Raw genomic sequence first — 16828 nt, forward strand, 5'->3', positions numbered from 1 at the left:
AAGAAGCCAATCGCTTATATACCTGAAGAATACTGATAATGTGTATTGTTCAAGATTAGGAACCTGCATTCCTCCGTTCGCTCTGGGTAGTTGTAGTTTTGACAGGGAAAATCTAGGGCGTTTACCTGACCATATGAACCTCGATACTATTTTATCAAAGTACGTGAGATCTGTTCTGGTTAGGGTGATTGGGAGCATCTGGATAATATAGAAGATTTTGGGAAACAAAATGGTTTTCACCACTGCTATTCGGCCTAAAATTGATAGTGGTAACTGAAGCCAATTAGAAACAGAGTTATTTAATTTCGTTAGCACTGTGGTAAAGTTTAGTTTATAGAGGTCTGATAATTTTGGTGGGATATTAATGCCTAAGTATTTAATTTTATCGGAAACTATTTTAAAGGAAGTGATGATAGGGGAGTTATGGATCTGGTCCGGGAGTGTTGTTAGAGGTAGGAGTTCGGACTTGTCGATATTAATTTTATATCCCGAAACTTTGCCAAATTTGTGTATTAAATCCATTACCACTGGGATACTAGCTATTGGGTCTTTTATGAAGAGCAGCATGTCGTCTGCAAAGAGTGATACTTTTAAAGTGGAGTTATTTATTGGAATCCCAAGAATCTGAGGGTGCTCGCGGATCGCTATTGCCAGTGGCTCAATCGCTATGGCGAAGAGGAGTGGCGAAAGCGGGCACCCTTGCCTTGTTCCTCTAGAGATCGGGAAAGAGGTTGACATATGGCCATTGCAGTACACTTGGGAAGTGGAGTTTGCGTATATAGCAGTTATGAGAGATATAAACTGGGGAGGAAATCCAAATTTTTCTAATGTTTTGTAGAGGTGGGGCCAGAGAATCATGTCGAACGCTTTTTCTGCGTCTAATGATAGGATAGCGTATTTATCGGGTGTTGGTAGTGTGGAGGTGTGTTGGATTACTGCAAGGACTTTACGGACATTTACTACTGAGTGTCGGTTAGTGATGAAACCTGTCTGGTCGGGGTGGATAATGGAGGGGAGAATGTGTTTTAGACGTTCGGATAATATCTTTGTAAGTATTTTGTATTCTATGTTTAATAGAGATATCGGGCGGTAAGAGCCGGGTAAGGATAAATCTCTCCCTAGTTTAGGTATTAATTTGATTATGGCCGAATTAAAATAAAGGGGAAATAGTTGGGAGCCAAGCATCTGGTTGTATGCTGCAACTAAGGTATCTGTGATATGGGGGAGAAGTATTTTATAGAATTCTACTGTGTAACCATCTGGTCCCGGAGACCTAAGTTTTCTTTAATTATTTGTTTACTATTGATGTATTTGAAAAACTTTTTTGGATTGGTTTTGCCCTCGTCAGCTATACGTTCTTCATTCTCCCTTTTAGCTACTTTGATTACCCTTTTACAAATTTTATTTAATTCTTTGTACTTACAGACAGAACGCCTCCTCATTCACATTATCCTTGTAAAATTTAAATGCTTGTGTCTTATTGTTAATTGCTGTCCTAACTTTTTTGTCCAACCATGATGTTTTTTTCTTATTGAATTTACCCTTATTGCATTTTGGGATGTATTTAATTGTTAGTGATTAGAGTACATTTTTCAGTGTATCCAACATTTCCTCTGCATTCCACTCAATTTATTTTAAGTAATCCCTAAATAATTCGAAGTTAGCTTTCCTAAAATTTAATATTTTTGCCGGTCCTGTATGTTGTAGTTTACATAAGTTTATTTCCAGTGAGACCATATTATGGTCACTGTTACCTAGATGTTCTATTACTTTGGTATTTGGAACTAAATCTATATTGTTAGTTAATACTAAATCCAATAATGCCCCGTTATGTGTTGGTGTTTCAACTGTATGTATAATAAACTGATCCTTTAGTAAGTTTACGAACCCGCTACTTTTTGCTGACTTACCCGTCTCATTTGTCCAATCAATATCTGTAAAGTTAAAATCCCCCATAATTCATATCTGCCCCTGATCTGGCGATTTTTTTATTTGGTTTAAAAGTAGAGACTCGTCCCTTTCATTAATGTTAGGTGGTCCGTAACATACCCCTATTAAAATATTATTATTAGAGTATTATCATCATCCTTCCCTGAGCTCCTTTACACATGATTTTAAGTTATATTTTACATAAAGGCACCCCCCCACCCCTTTTCTTTCCCCTGTCTTTTCTGAAAAGTGTATAACCCTCCGTGTTTAGAGCCCAATTGTGTGACTCATTGCACCATGTTTCAGTTATACCAATTATATCATAATCATCCCTTGTGGCAACAGTTTCCAGTTCCCCAATTTTCCCTGCCAAGCTTCTTGCATTCGCCAGCAAGCATTTTAGTTTATGTTTACTCTTTTTTTCAGCTAAGGGTTGAATGTGTTCATGATGTGCTATCGATTTCTTACTAAATCTAGTTTTTCTCCCCCCTTCTCCAACCTCCTTTCTCTTGCTTACCCATTCCTTATTACTCTTTCACCCCTATAGTTTCTATTTGTATTACCCCCCTAGTTTAAACACTCCTCCAACCTTCTAACCATCCTGCCTCCCAGCACCGCCACCCCCTTTCCATTCAGGTGCAATACATCTGTGCCCTAAAGATGGTGCCCGTTTGAAAAGTCTAGGAACCCAAACCCCTCTTTCCTACACCATCCCTTTAGCCACGCATTTAGCTCCATAAGTTCCCTCTGTCTCCCTAGGCTAGCGCACGGCACAGGTAATATTTCTCAGAAATTTACCTTGGATGTCCTTGCTTTTAACTTATATCCTAAATCCCTGAAATCGTTTTTAAGGGTTTTTAAGGACACCCCACCTGCCACTAATGCTAGGTACACACCAGGACGACTAGGGCCCGATCAGCACAATCTAGATCCAATTCCGATCAATCGGATGTAGATTGTGTGCTGATTGGGCCCTTTTCTGACCTGGTGTGGAGCGATTCCGATCCGATGCGCGGTCCCGCGGGTCGGTCGGTCGTTATTGAGATCCTACCTGCTGCAGGTAGGATCTCAATGACGACCATAGAACCGGGTGCGGGTCGCCATCGGATCGGACCCGCTCACGGTGCACATCGTGAGCGGGTCGTGCCCTCCCGCGTCATCGTGAGCGGGTCGGACGAGACACTGACGACCCGCTCACGATGTGCATCGTGAGCGGGTCGTCCTGGTGTGTACCCCGCATAACTTGGTCATTTGTGCCAATGTGCACCATGATCCCCCCCCCCCCCCCCAAGTAATCTGTCCACCCGGTCCGCGATGTGCCGTACCCGAGCACCCGGAAGACAACAGACTGTACGACTATCGCGGTCCCAGTAGCAGATTGCCCTGTCTGTCTTACGGATGATAGAATCCCCTACCACCACCATCTGTCTTGTGGTCCCTGATTTCCCTAGCCCCCACTAAGCCTGATGTGCCAGTCCCCTGGATGCCATTGGTGCTGGTCACATCCGGCACCACCAGTTTTGAAGTAACATTCGCAGTAGTTTCATCCAGTCTGGAGAATCTACTTTGATTAGTTATGTCAGCAATGGCCTGCCTCTTCCTTCCCCTACTACCCCTTCTGACTGTTACCTAGCTCACCCTCCTCTTATATTGCTAATACCCCCGATCCTCCAAAGTTTCCACTGTGAGGCAAAAGCTTTCTTCTAATTTGGCAATGTCCCTCAGAGTTTCGACGGTCTGGTTTAGATCAGAAATCTGGGCTTCCAAAGCAACCATCTCTAGACATCTCACACAGATTTACCCAGGATCTTGTGATCCAAGTGCGTATACATCTGGCAAGATACGCACTACGAGTGAGATTACCGACCCCGCTCATGGTCTTATTAGGGTGAGTACTACCGCTACTGTAGGGGTGTAATATATTATACTAGATTATATTAAACTATATTATTTTATTCTATTTTGGACTATAATGAGTGGATACTATCCGGGAGCTATGACTACTGATGGGAGTCTATATGGGCACCTATACCGATATTAGTGTAAAAATTATCATTCAAAAAACGATGTTCAATTATACATGTATGTTTTGCCTTTACCAAAATAATGGTAGCCTGCAATGGCCCCTGGTCCCTTGTCGGAAGAATACTACACAAGGGGGTTATTCTGGTTCACTCGCAAACACAATCACTCTCTAATGGACAAAACCATATGCACTGCAGGTGGGGCTGATGTAACATGTGCAGAGAGTTAGATTTGGGTGTTTTATTGTTTCTGTGCAGGGTAAATACTGGCTGCTTTATTTCTACACTGCAATATAGATATCAGTCTCAAGTACAAACCCCACCCATATCTAACTCTCTCTAGGCGTGTTACATCAGCCCCACCTGCAGTGCACATGGTTTTGTTCATTAGAGAGTGATTGTGCCTTTGTGAGTGAACCAGAATAACCCCCAAGGCCCTGAAAGCTTGCAATGAACACCATTATAGTGGGCTATTGAAATGGTAACAATGATGATTGATTCCAGTGTAGCCATGGCATAGCTTTTGTTGACTAAATACAATTTCTTAAAGTTAACATTTGCCATTTTCTATACACAAATAAGTACCATAAACATTTCAATTTTTTTCCCATTTGTAATGGAAAGATGACTCAAATGATTAAAGTAATATGTCAAGAATGAAAGTATTTGCAATCCACACCCAAGATTAAATGTTTATACAGGATTAAGCTATGGCATCATACATACACCTGTTCTGTGTTGGGCAACATGATTGGCACTGCCCAGGGTGAACTTCAATAATACAATGACGCTTTAAGAAACCGCAGCCAATGTTGACAGTCTTGTCTGTATCAAAACGTCAAAATTACACAGTATATTTTGGCATTCTCTAATGAAATAATAATTCACTATGTGCCTTATATGCCAGTTGTAATATATTGTATTTCATTTGAATTTTTTCATGGTGCTCTACAAAATACCCACTAGTGTTAAAAACAGAATATAGAAAAAGTGCCTTTTAGTTGGAAGTACACAGAAAGGTTAGAGAGGGTTGTAAGTGTTAATGACAAAATAATTGAATGTTTAGGAATAAAATACTTTCAGGGCACAAAATGTATTGCAACATATTTATCAAAGCTTGGAGAGCAATAAAGTATAACAGCCAATCAGCTGCTGTCATGTTTGAATTTAATTTATGAATTGGATTGGTTGGTAACTTCTCCAAGCTTTGAAGAGTCTCCGATAGTGGAATGCGTGTGTCAGGACCACTTTGGTCTTTGAGCATTATTTAAAATGGTCATGGATATAGATCAAGGTTTTATAGAATAAATCCTGTTGAATATTATATGGGTAGGATATAAATAGTGGGCAAGATAGGTAAGAACCCCCCAATAATATCATCAGCGTGTGCTGCCGCAGTAGATGTGTAAGGACATTCCTGCTCAAAGGCTTAACTAACATAGGTACAAAGGGTGCAGCTGCTATGGGGCCCATCTTTACAGTCTTAAGGTGCATACACATGTACAGATTTATCTGTCCGATCTATCTGGAGGGAACAAAAACCTGGAAATGTATGGGAGCAAATGAAAATCAAAAAATTGTTCCCAAACACTTGAAAACAGTCAGACAAATTGTTTAAATTGTTCTGATATAACAAATTTATCAAAGCATATATTTTTTTCTGTTTTCCTGCATTTGGGTGGAAATTTTTCATTGTCCTTTGCTCCCATACATTTCCAGGTTTCTGTTCCCACCAGATAGATTGAACAGGTAAATCTGTACGTGTGTATGCACCTTTATTTATATGTGCTATATACATTTATTAACATCAGTTGCTAAATAGGGGGCCCTTACAAAGTTTTGCTATGGGGCCTACGAATGTCTAGTTACGCCCCTGTTCCTGATCTAATCTGTGGTCTATTGAGCACTTTGCATCATTGATCCCTAAAGTCCCATACACACCAGACCAGTGGTTCCCAAACATTTTTGAATCATGGCACCCTAGCGTATCAGAATTTTGTTCATGGCTCCACTAGCCAAAATATTCTTATTGAGAAATGTAGAATTTTTTTTTAAAATAAAATAAATTGTTTTTATATAGGCTCAGTTATGTAGTAAGGGTCAAGATTTGTTTGTTTGTTCTGTCTGGTTTTGCTTGTTACATTGTCCATAGTTTTAATAGAATTGGTCCTGGACCACCATTCCAGGGAACCCCTGCAAGTGTCCCGAGGAACCCCAGGGTGAACGGCACACAGTTGGGGGAACCACTGCACTTAAACAACTTTATAAAAGATATCGCTCAGAAGAGAGATCTTTTAAAACAAACATCTAGTAGGGTGTACACTCCATATTGTTAACGATACGCACTCCTGTGCATCTTTAACAATCCCCTTCAGCTGAATATACAGATGGACGGTTGGAGGAAAGTTGGTCTGCTGTATGCTCAGCACAAGCATACTGATTGTTTGCAAGCAAAGGTCTGTCAAATAACTGCATGAGGACCCAAGTTTTAAATCTACAATACGTTTGCCAGGTCCCATTCATAGCAGTTGTATAACCCCCCCCCCAAAAAAAAACAATAGTTCCTAAACTGTGTGCTGTGGCACCCAGGGGTGCCTCAGGACACATGCGGGAATGCCTCGGTGGTCCAGTACCAATTTAAAATTATTTAATGTCAATATAATAGACAAAACCTGGTGCTGGTGGCTGCCAATCATAAAATATGTAGACATATAGATGCAATTCCTCTCCCTTATCATACAATTACCCTAAGGATGACCTATAAACACAATCTACTCATTTTTATATTTTTTCCCCCCAAAATGTCTTTTGGCTTAGGGGTGCTGAGAAAAAATTCTGATACTCTAGGGCAGTGGTTCCCAACCTTTTTTCTCTCCCGTACCCCTTGATTAGGCTTTTCATTGATGAGTACCCCCTCCTCTCAATTTAAAATATAGACAGTACTTATGAGTGGAGTGGAAGTGAGCGGTATGCGTATCCTTATGCATGTCCTTATATTAAGGAGTAGCGGACAGGAATCGTGCCCTTCCGTGTCTGGCCGCTGGTTGTGTATTGTCTCCAGGGTTCCCACTTACCCCTGTAAGATTAATGCTGCTTCTTCCACCCGTGTCAGTGCAGGGCAGATGATCGCTGATGTCTAAATGGCAGCGCGGGTAGCTCCCAGTGGATTGCTGGTCAGGCAAAAGCACAATGAGACGCTGATGACGCTGAAGACAGAACCATAAGTGACAACATGGTTCTTCTCCATAGCAGTGGGTCTTCTGCAATCAAAATACTTTTTTCATATTCCGCCATTACCAATATTATTTTCAAGTACCCCCAACTGGTCTGCAGAGTACCCCCAGGGGTACCAGTACCCCAGGTAGGGAACCACTGCTCTAGGGTTCCGTCCCTCAAAAAAGTTTTGGAACCTCTGGGTTACACAACAGGCAGCACAAGCTCGAAATAAATAGTGCAATGGCTGAGTATGGGCAACTCTGCACTAGTTTTTCAGTGGATTTGTCTCCCTTTTCTTTTTTTTTTTTACAGCTGTGTAGTAAATATATCCCCAGGTGTAGACTGAAACGTGAGGTTTGGACACCCTTAGCCTAAAGCTGCAGAACAAAGGAATACCACACAGGAGGCTGGAGAGTGACTGTTCACCTTCCCTACAGAAAATGAGACATGCAGTATTTCTTGTTAATTCTGAATTTCCAAGAGATGCCTGAGATTTTTTTCTATACGGCTGAAGCTACTCAGGCATTCCTTGTTCGGATTCTGTTACCAGAGTGAAGAAATTAGTTGGAAGGACCACAATTGTTCTGTTGTTGGCCAAGGTTTGTGCTGGGAAAAACCATGATCAATATTACATATATGCTGACCGGTAAATTAGCACGTGACATTCGTCTTTGTAAACATCATGTATTCAAGTGGGACCTTTTCTTCCCTAGCATCTGGTATAAATGCCATCATTCCCCTTTACAGATGGGCTGTTTTCACAACCTGTAACACAAGCAGCATTTGTCTTACTATATTCAGGCCAGAGCATTTCTGAAATTCCTTTCCAGTAGGCCGATTACTTTAAAGCTGTGTCTTCAGTTCAAAATGTTATTCCTTTTTCAATTGAGAAAAACTATTTCTGGATTTAAATAGAAATTAGAAACAACTTTGGGTTTAAAAGAGGGACATGTATAAAACACTGCCCTATTCTAATAAGGAGATTTATAAAGATAACGCCCCTAATTCTGGCACTCTTCTGGCTGATGTACTGTAAAGGCTAGAAGAAAAACTAACCTCCCCAAAAATTCCCTTGAAATATACCTCCTCTACAGGAGTCCAAATAGCCGTCAATATAAGATTTCAATCCCATGTCATGTAGGATGCCTGTATGGTGGGTTAATATACACCCTGTAGAAAGGTATGATACCTTGATAAAGCTGGCATTTAGTCCAGTGAAACGCATTGGTGTTTCCTCCTGATTCCTTACCACCACCATTGGACCCACCTGCTTTCTTCTCTGCCCACTTGGACCCCATAAGAATTGGATGTCTTTGGCCAAATCTACCTGGGACTATTGGATACAACTTTCTGTGAGGTTGCAGGTGAGCTACAGTCATCTAAAATCCACTCCCTCAGACAACTTCCAGGATAACACTGCCGTGTGGACTCCATCAAAAATTGGGACTGCTGCTAATGTGGACAGTGCAGGTTATATACACTAGTGTGCATTGAGCTGTTCTCAAGTGTGCCCCCAGATCTAGAGGTGCCCAAACCAGTTTACAGCCACCACCAGTTCAACTGTTTTTTTTTTTTCATGTAAAGGGCCTATGTATTTTATGTTTGTTACCTGTGGGGACTAGTGTGATTGTTTTTTTTATATGGGGGCCAATATGTTTTGCCCTGTGGGGATCTCATGGTGTGCCTTGCCAATTTTTAAATCTTATTTAGTGTGCAGCAAGGTAAACAAAAGTTGAAAATCACTGCCTTACAGGATCAGGAATACCCTGCTGAAATTTTAATGGTGATATTCTAGGTGTACATTGATCATTTTGTTTTATTAAAATTATTTTTTACCTAATTGATTCACCCTCTCTATCATTTAAGCACTGCTTTATTTTCTTTGTTTATTCTGTATCTTCAGGGTACTGACCATCTCCTATTCAGCAGCTGCTTTTAAAGAAGCAACTTGTGAACTTAGCGCTCTAGAATTTTCAACCAAGTGTTGAGATTACTTTTTTTCTCTTTGAAAGATTTGTTAATAGCTGCAGTAGAAGATCATTTCAAGGCCAAAACTGAACGCTTTCATTCTTTGGACTCAGTTATGCTGCCTAGGTACCAAATAGAAATTTACCATCAATCATCAAAATCTCCATGACACTTTGTATCTGAATCCGCATTGCTCTTCTAGCGACCACTACTAGACCTGATATCTGAGATTGCATAACATAAGTGTCTAATGCAGCTTAGGATACATTAATTTGAAACCTGCATGGCACCTAAAAAAATTTTCTTTGGATTTGCCCACATATCTGATATCTTCATCGCTGTTGACAACTCGACAATCTACCCTACCCCACAAGCTCGTTGCTTAGGGGTCATCCTATACTCTAAACTTTCCTTTCTTTCCCACATTCAATCTTTCTCCAAATCATGTTACATGCATCTAAAAAACATATCCAAAATACGACCGTATCGCACACAAGACACTACTAAATCTCTTATCCATGCACTCATTATATCCCGCATTGATTAATGAAATAGTCTCCTAACTTGTCTTCCCAAGAACAGACTCTCACCACTGCAATCCATTTTAAATGCTGCTGCTAGGCTGATCTTCCTTGCAAGACGCTCATCGTCTGCTGATCCGCTCTGCCAGTCTCTCCATTGGTTGCCTGTATCTTACCGCATTCAATATAAAAAAAAAAAACTCTTCTACTCGCATATAAAGCTATTAACCATACTGCACCAGGATATCTCTCTTTACAAAATATCTCCCATCTCGACCACTCCGCTCTGCACAAGATCTGAGTCTCTCTTCTGCACGGATCACTAGCTCCCATTCACTATTACAGGACTTTCACCGGGCTGCTCCCATCCTATGGAATGCCCTTCCACGCACAATAAGACTCTCCGCTAGCCTCCAAACTTTCAAGTGTTCCCTGAAAACACACCTCTTCAGGCAAGCCTATCATATTTAAGTTCTACACGCATAACCCTCTGAGGCACTTATGTATTATTTAGCTTCCCTTCTGGACTTGTAACTTGGTGGGCCTGCTATGCTTTTACTGGTGCCTGTCCTTGTGTTTCCCTCCTATATCCCTATAGATTGTAAGCTTGCAGCAGAGCTCTCCTACCTCCAAGTCTGTCGGTTGTTACCCAGTTTGTTTTATCACCGTCTACTATTGTAAAGCGCAACGGAATCTGCTGCGCTATATAAGAAACTGTCAATAAATAAATATCTGCAATTAATTTACAAATCTGCACTGATGTAGGAAAAACTAATTTCTTACATTTTTCTGAGCCTGAACAAAATCAGCAGGTACATTATCTTGATTTATATTATTACTTAAGTCAATAACCTGACAAACTGCTTTGACTACATCCACACCAACACTGATTCATACTGTAAGTCAGAATAATTCAATTGACCTTCTTAGACTCTGAAAACCCACCACTTTCTCAGCATTGTCTCTTACAAGACTTAAGTTTAGGCCCAGAAGTGGCAAATATTTTATCAAGATCAAGAAGTTTTTTCTAAGCCCAAGGCTTTCTTTTCCACGGACCTGGCCCAAGCTGGTCACAGGCTCCTTTAATTGTCTAATATTAAATAATATTGTCTAATATTAAAAGTATCCTTTTGTATCTTTGATACTGAATCCATTTTATTCTGATTAAACACAAAATTAGACAAATCTCTCAAAACAGAGATAAAAGACATTGCAAAGGACTTAAAGCAAGATAGAAGCTTCTCAAAATTCCTGCAGTATTTTATCACAAACAGAACATTTAGCATTTGTGCCCCCAGCAGGCAACTTAACCCGACATTCAGAGCAGAAATTCTGAACTTCCCTTTTTCAGACTTGAACCTTGGTGCATCTGGCCTTTAAAAGTGATAAAATGGAGTGATAAACAACCAACCAAATCAGCTCCTGTCTGACATTTTCAATCATAGTCTGTGATATGGCAGGTAGGAGCTGATTGACTGGCTGCTTATCCCTCTCCATTTTATAACTTTTGAAGCTTAGTGCATCTGGTCATAAGAGTCTGATTCAAACATGTCTGATAATGTGAGACTTAGCAGTGGACTGAGAGGCGTAAGCCACCAAAGTAACAGCCAGACTCCCATTTACAGCTATGGGGGAAGCCCAACCACCAGATCGCAGCGTCCTGTGGTCAACATTGAGGTTGGGTGGGGGGTGTGCACAGAGTCTCCGTTGCTGTCTGCTGTACTGTGCAGACAGCAGCAGAGGCAGGGAGGAGGTGAATGGATGGCTGTGTGCGGCATCCATTCACCTTGGGGGGCTAGGGGGTGCACCAAGGCTGGGGGCAGCCCAGCAGCTTACCTTGGGGCTGGGCTTGCCCCCAGCAAGGCTATGACGATGCGGGGGTCCCGGCTGGCGGATTTCCAGGCGCTCTGAGATAGTCATCTTCAAGCGCCGGCTCAGAAACCCCCACCTACGCGCGCGTGGGGGGGGGGGGGGAGTGGAGGTTGTTTGGCAGCATGCCGGTAAAGTTTGCCGAGGCAGACGCCGGTGTAAAAGATAACAAATGCCGGGTCGTACCTGGGTGCGACCTGGCGTTTTGTTGTAAAAGGGGTATTGATTACCCTTTTTTGGAGAGGTAGGCACAGAGCACATCTGCCCCTACTGGAAACACACCTGGGTGAAGGTCAGAAAGAGGAGCAGCCAGAGAGAGGGAGGGAGAAAATAGATGCGTGTAGATGGCGGCAGTCTGAAAAATGATGACACTAACCACCAGGTTGCAACGTCAATGTTTTATGGTGGTTTTTGTGTGGTTATAATCATATCCTGAGTGCCGCCCCTACAGACTTCTATTGAATGGGTTGCTGGTGAGAGAATATTATGGAAGACAAAGGGACAAGTAAAACATAACTTTGCAGTGAGTGCCAGACATACACACATTATATATCTCTCATATATATATATATATATATATATATATATATATATATATATATATATATATATATATATATATATATATATATATATTATATGTAGGAGAGTCCGCACTCAAGGTAGATTGTTATCATAGGGGGTGCTCCAACAGATGAATGAACATCACAGGGATATAAGATATAGAGAAATGGGCACTCACCAAGGTCTTAAATTCAGCAGAAAAATTTATTCATGAAATGAAAATACATCCGACGTGACGTGACGTTTCGATCAAAGGATCGTCATCAGGAAAATGTCAACATAAATAACAAGTATCATACCCAACCAACAGGCAACCTGGTATCCATCCATGGAGGAGATACAACTGTACAGCCTCACCGGGCCAGTTTAAATACCATCTCACAGGAAGTGATCACTGCACTTCCTGGTGCAACATCAAAATTGGTACCATAATGCGTTTGAGGCATATACATAAGGTTCAGGCAGTTAATTAACAATTGTCGCAAAAACCTCGGACAAACCTGTCGCTAAACATTTTGCAAAAATGGGCCACAGTGTGGCAAGCCTTCGATGCATGTTGATAGATCACATCCCAAAACCAGTGAGAGGTGGCGATAGGGACACCATGCTTAAGAAACGTGAAGCTAAATGGATCTTTGAATTGGGCACGATTGCCCCTAAAGGCCTAAATGAGGCAAATCCACTGTCCATCTTTTTGCGTTAAATAACCTCTGATACCCTTTTCCCGTTTTTTCATTTTTATGGTTATGTTTCCAGTTGCCTTGGTTTGGATTTTTGTTTTTTTGAAGTTGGATTTGGTGTCTCCAGGTCATTCTTTATGTATATTTTTTATGTACTGTTTATGTTCTAATTTTTGTATATATTCATTTATATAATTTTTGATGTCACTACACCTGGTGTTTATGATATGCTTGTCTCACATCTGCAATATTGTGAGATGATACTCTTTGAAGTGGTATGCACCCCCCTTGGGGTATTTTGTTTATAAATTTCTTAATAATAATTTTTTCTATAAAAATATAAAATTATCTAAACAGTATAAAATATAAAATAACAAACATAGCATACAATTGCATATCTTTTGTATATACATTTCTTTAGTGTCATTTGGTTGTGCTGTTTCGTGTGTCAACAAGTGGTGACACATGGATATTTCATTTTGATGTGTATCTATTTATATTATATTTTTTCTTTTTCGATATTTTTTGTATATAAAAATTTTTTTCTTTATAATTTTTTCTTTATAATTTTTTCTTTATAGTTTGCCAGTATTAGTGAGGCCACCCGGGCTGGTTTATTAATACCACAACATCTTAAATGTTCTTTGTCCCCCGATGTCCGATGCTCTTTAATCCCAAGCCGCGCTGTCATGACAACCAAAACTGTTTGTATACTACAGTGCTGTGCGCTATGTATGACACACGCTAGTCCTATTTCCGGTCTAGCGTAGCTGACGTTGAGAACTGTGACACGCGGAAGTTCCCGGCGATACGGGCGGGTGGAACGCAGATTCTACTTCCGGTCCAGCGGGACTGGAGCGTTTAGCGCTAAACAGCGCTTCTATTGTTTTATGTCACCAGTTGTTTTAGTATGGTACTATTCATTATGCCTATGTTCATTAGCGAAGTTAATTAACTGCCTGAACCTTATGTATATGCCTCAAACGCATTATGGTACCAATTTTGATGTTGCACCAGGAAGTGCAGTGATCACTTCCTGTGAGATGGTATTTAAACTGGCCCGGTGAGGCTGTACAGTTGTATCTCCTCCATGGATGGATACCAGGTTGCCTGTTGGTTGGGTATGATACTTGTTATTTATGTTGACATTTTCCTGATGACGATCCTTTGATCGAAACGTCACGTCACGTCGGATGTATTTTCATTTCATGAATAAATTTTTCTGCTGAATTTAAGACCTTGGTGAGTGCCCATTTCTCTATATCTTATATATATATTATATATATATATATATATATATATATATATATATATCTATCCACAGATTGTGCTGCGCTATATAAGAAACCTATTAGAAATTGAACAAACCATCAAACCATATTGTTTGAGGGTTACTTTACTGATTCCCATCTCAAACCTCAACTCAGACCCAGGTTATTGCCGGCTTGCTGCCTGTCTGACCAAGGTGCAGTGTGAACCCAAACTTTATAACCAGTTATAAGAAGAGTTAAATCAAGGTTGCCCTGTGTATAATCGGCGACCCAGGTTTAATGTAAAAGCACCAGACCTGGCAATAGCATTGTGAAAGTGGTATGAGCAGGGGTTAAATTGAGGGGGAACGGGGTGGAATGGAGTTCCACCACCTCTAATGGTAGGGGGGACTGAGTTCCACCTCTACCACAGCCCTGAACAGTAATTCCAACAGAAAGTCCCAGCAGCTTCTTCTTCTGGCATGTTGTAGGTGATGTCATGCCGCAGAAGTGAAGAGCAGCCACTTAGAGGAGCAGACTGTGCTTGCTGAAGACTGGATGTTGTAACATCCGCTGCCCATCATCGCATTATTAATAACGGCATATGTTCTAACATATGCGGTTATTAACGCAAGAGACAGCTCTTGCGATAAGAGCTGTCCCTTGCAATGCGGTGCCGGACTTCCGGGTCTGTGACCCGGGAGTCCATCTGCGCATGCGCAGAGCGCCGGAGCCTGCCGCAGGGCATGCTGGGAGGGATCCGTGACTGATCCCTCACACAGCGCTGCGGTAAGAAGCCCATAGGCTTCTGCAGGGAATTGTGCTACCGTGTATATGATTGTGCTACTGTGTGTTATCATTTTAATTGGAGTTACAATCGTGTGACCACGGCACTGCCTAATGAGGAGGAGGGGGGGGGGGGGCCATGTCATTGTACAATAAAAGTAGGGTACTTGTGTAGTTTCACGGCGGCAGTTACGTAGTCAGTGTAGCATTCCTGTCAGAATCAGCGTACTGTTCCAGCAACCAGCGTAATCAGCGTTCCTGTCAGTATCAGCGTAGTGTTCCCATCCGTTGGCGGCTAGCCGGAGCTTACGTAGTTAGCATAGTCAGTCAGCGCTTATGACAGACCTGCCTGACATGACAGGTGTGAATGTGTTCCTGAAACACCCCCACTATCCACATCAGCCTGAAGAGTGGCGAGCATAGCGTGCCCGCGAGGGGCGGCGGTACGCGTCCTCCCGACCTGTTCATACCCCCACTATCCACATCAGTGTGGAGTTGATTTTATAAAGTGTGGCGAGCGCAGTGAGCCAACGTGGAATACATGTCAAGAAATCCGCGTCTGTTTGCCACACTTTATAAAATCAACTCCACGCCAACATGGAAAGTGGGGGTATGAACAGGTCGGGAGGACGCGCACTGTGTCCGATAGCCACGCTTTGGGCTGGCGTGGCTATTAGGGGTTTAAAAAGGAGGCATTTGCCAGTATGTAAAATGGAGCACCCCCCCCCCCCCCCTTTGTGCAGGAGATGCATGTGCTACCAAACCCTAACCCTGTCCGTCTCCCTGAAGCAGACACAGGCAGGGTTGCCGTACCCTGCCACAAGAATTCCTGAGACAGTGTCTCAGACAAATGGAGCGCCTCTCCGCCAGCGCCTGCATGATGGCCTCTCCGCCAGCGCAGGGGATCTGGCTGTTACCGGCGCTGTGTGAGAGGCGATCACTCGGCTTGCCAAGGACACGGGGACAGAGCTCCAGCTCGCGGGGACAGTACGCTGACTACGCTAGGCAGCCGTTGGGCTACGCTGACAATGTAGCTTAGCCTACACTGAAAACGTATTGTAGCCTGACGCCGTGAAACTACACAAGTACCAAAAGAAGTTCCACCACCTCTCCAGGACCACTTAAAGGGCCAGATTTATCAAGCTTCACAAAGTGATAAAATCGAGTGTGGTAAAGAACCAGCCATTCAGCTCCTACCTGTCATGTTACAGGCTGGGTTTGAAAAAAAATGACAGGTAGGAGCTATTTGGCTGGTTCTTGATCACTCTCCATTTTATCACTTTCTGAAGCTCGATATATCTGGCCCTAATCCCTGGGTATGAGATACACTGGAAAATTGCAGGTGCCGGGCAGGGTCCCGACAGTCATTTACCAGACGTCGGGATCCCGATAGTCGTCGGGATCCCGATAGTCATTTACCAAACGTCGGGATCCCGATAGTCATTTACCAAACGTCGGGATCCCGATGGCCACTGGCTATTCTCCCTTGTGGGGATCCACGACCCCCATAGAGGGAGAATAGGTGGCGATCGTAGCGAGCCACCGTGCCCGCAGCATGGCAAGCCCGCCAGGGGCTTAGTTGTGCTCGCCATGCTGTCGGGCTAATGACCCTGACATATACCACACTCAAACTTGCAATGGGTCAAAAAAGAGTTCATCTATTTCAACTGTAAAGAACGCAGTCACTGTTCGGATTCAGTATTGAATCCCGGCGGTCGGGATCCCGGCGTTCAGAATCCCGACAGCCGAAATGCCGACAAGGGGGGGGGACGTGGATCGCCCCCCCTTGCGGGCTCGCCACACAGCGGGCCCGGTGCCTCGCTACGCTCGACACACTAATTTATTCTCCCTCCAGGGGTGTCGTGGACACCCACGGAGGGAGAAAGTGACGACATTTCGGCGGTCGGGATTCTGAACGCCAGGATCCCGACCGCCGGGATTGTAACTGCATCCCCTCTGTTCTAGCTGTAATAAGAGGGCCGAGGTGAAATGCTGCCATTTACTGCTGCCTGAGGGTAGAC

General features: G+C 42.7%; 1 protein-coding gene across 2 annotated transcripts in view; it reads right to left on the minus strand.

Moving 5' to 3' along the window:
• Positions 1-16828, minus strand: part of GNE (glucosamine (UDP-N-acetyl)-2-epimerase/N-acetylmannosamine kinase) — a 52977-nt gene that overhangs the window by 21991 nt on the left and 14158 nt on the right. The window lies entirely within an intron of this gene.

This window comes from Crinia signifera, chromosome 1 (genome assembly GCF_055691185.1).
Source record: "Crinia signifera chromosome 1, ASM5569118v1, whole genome shotgun sequence".
In the NCBI taxonomy this organism is placed as follows: Eukaryota; Metazoa; Chordata; class Amphibia; order Anura; family Myobatrachidae; genus Crinia; species Crinia signifera.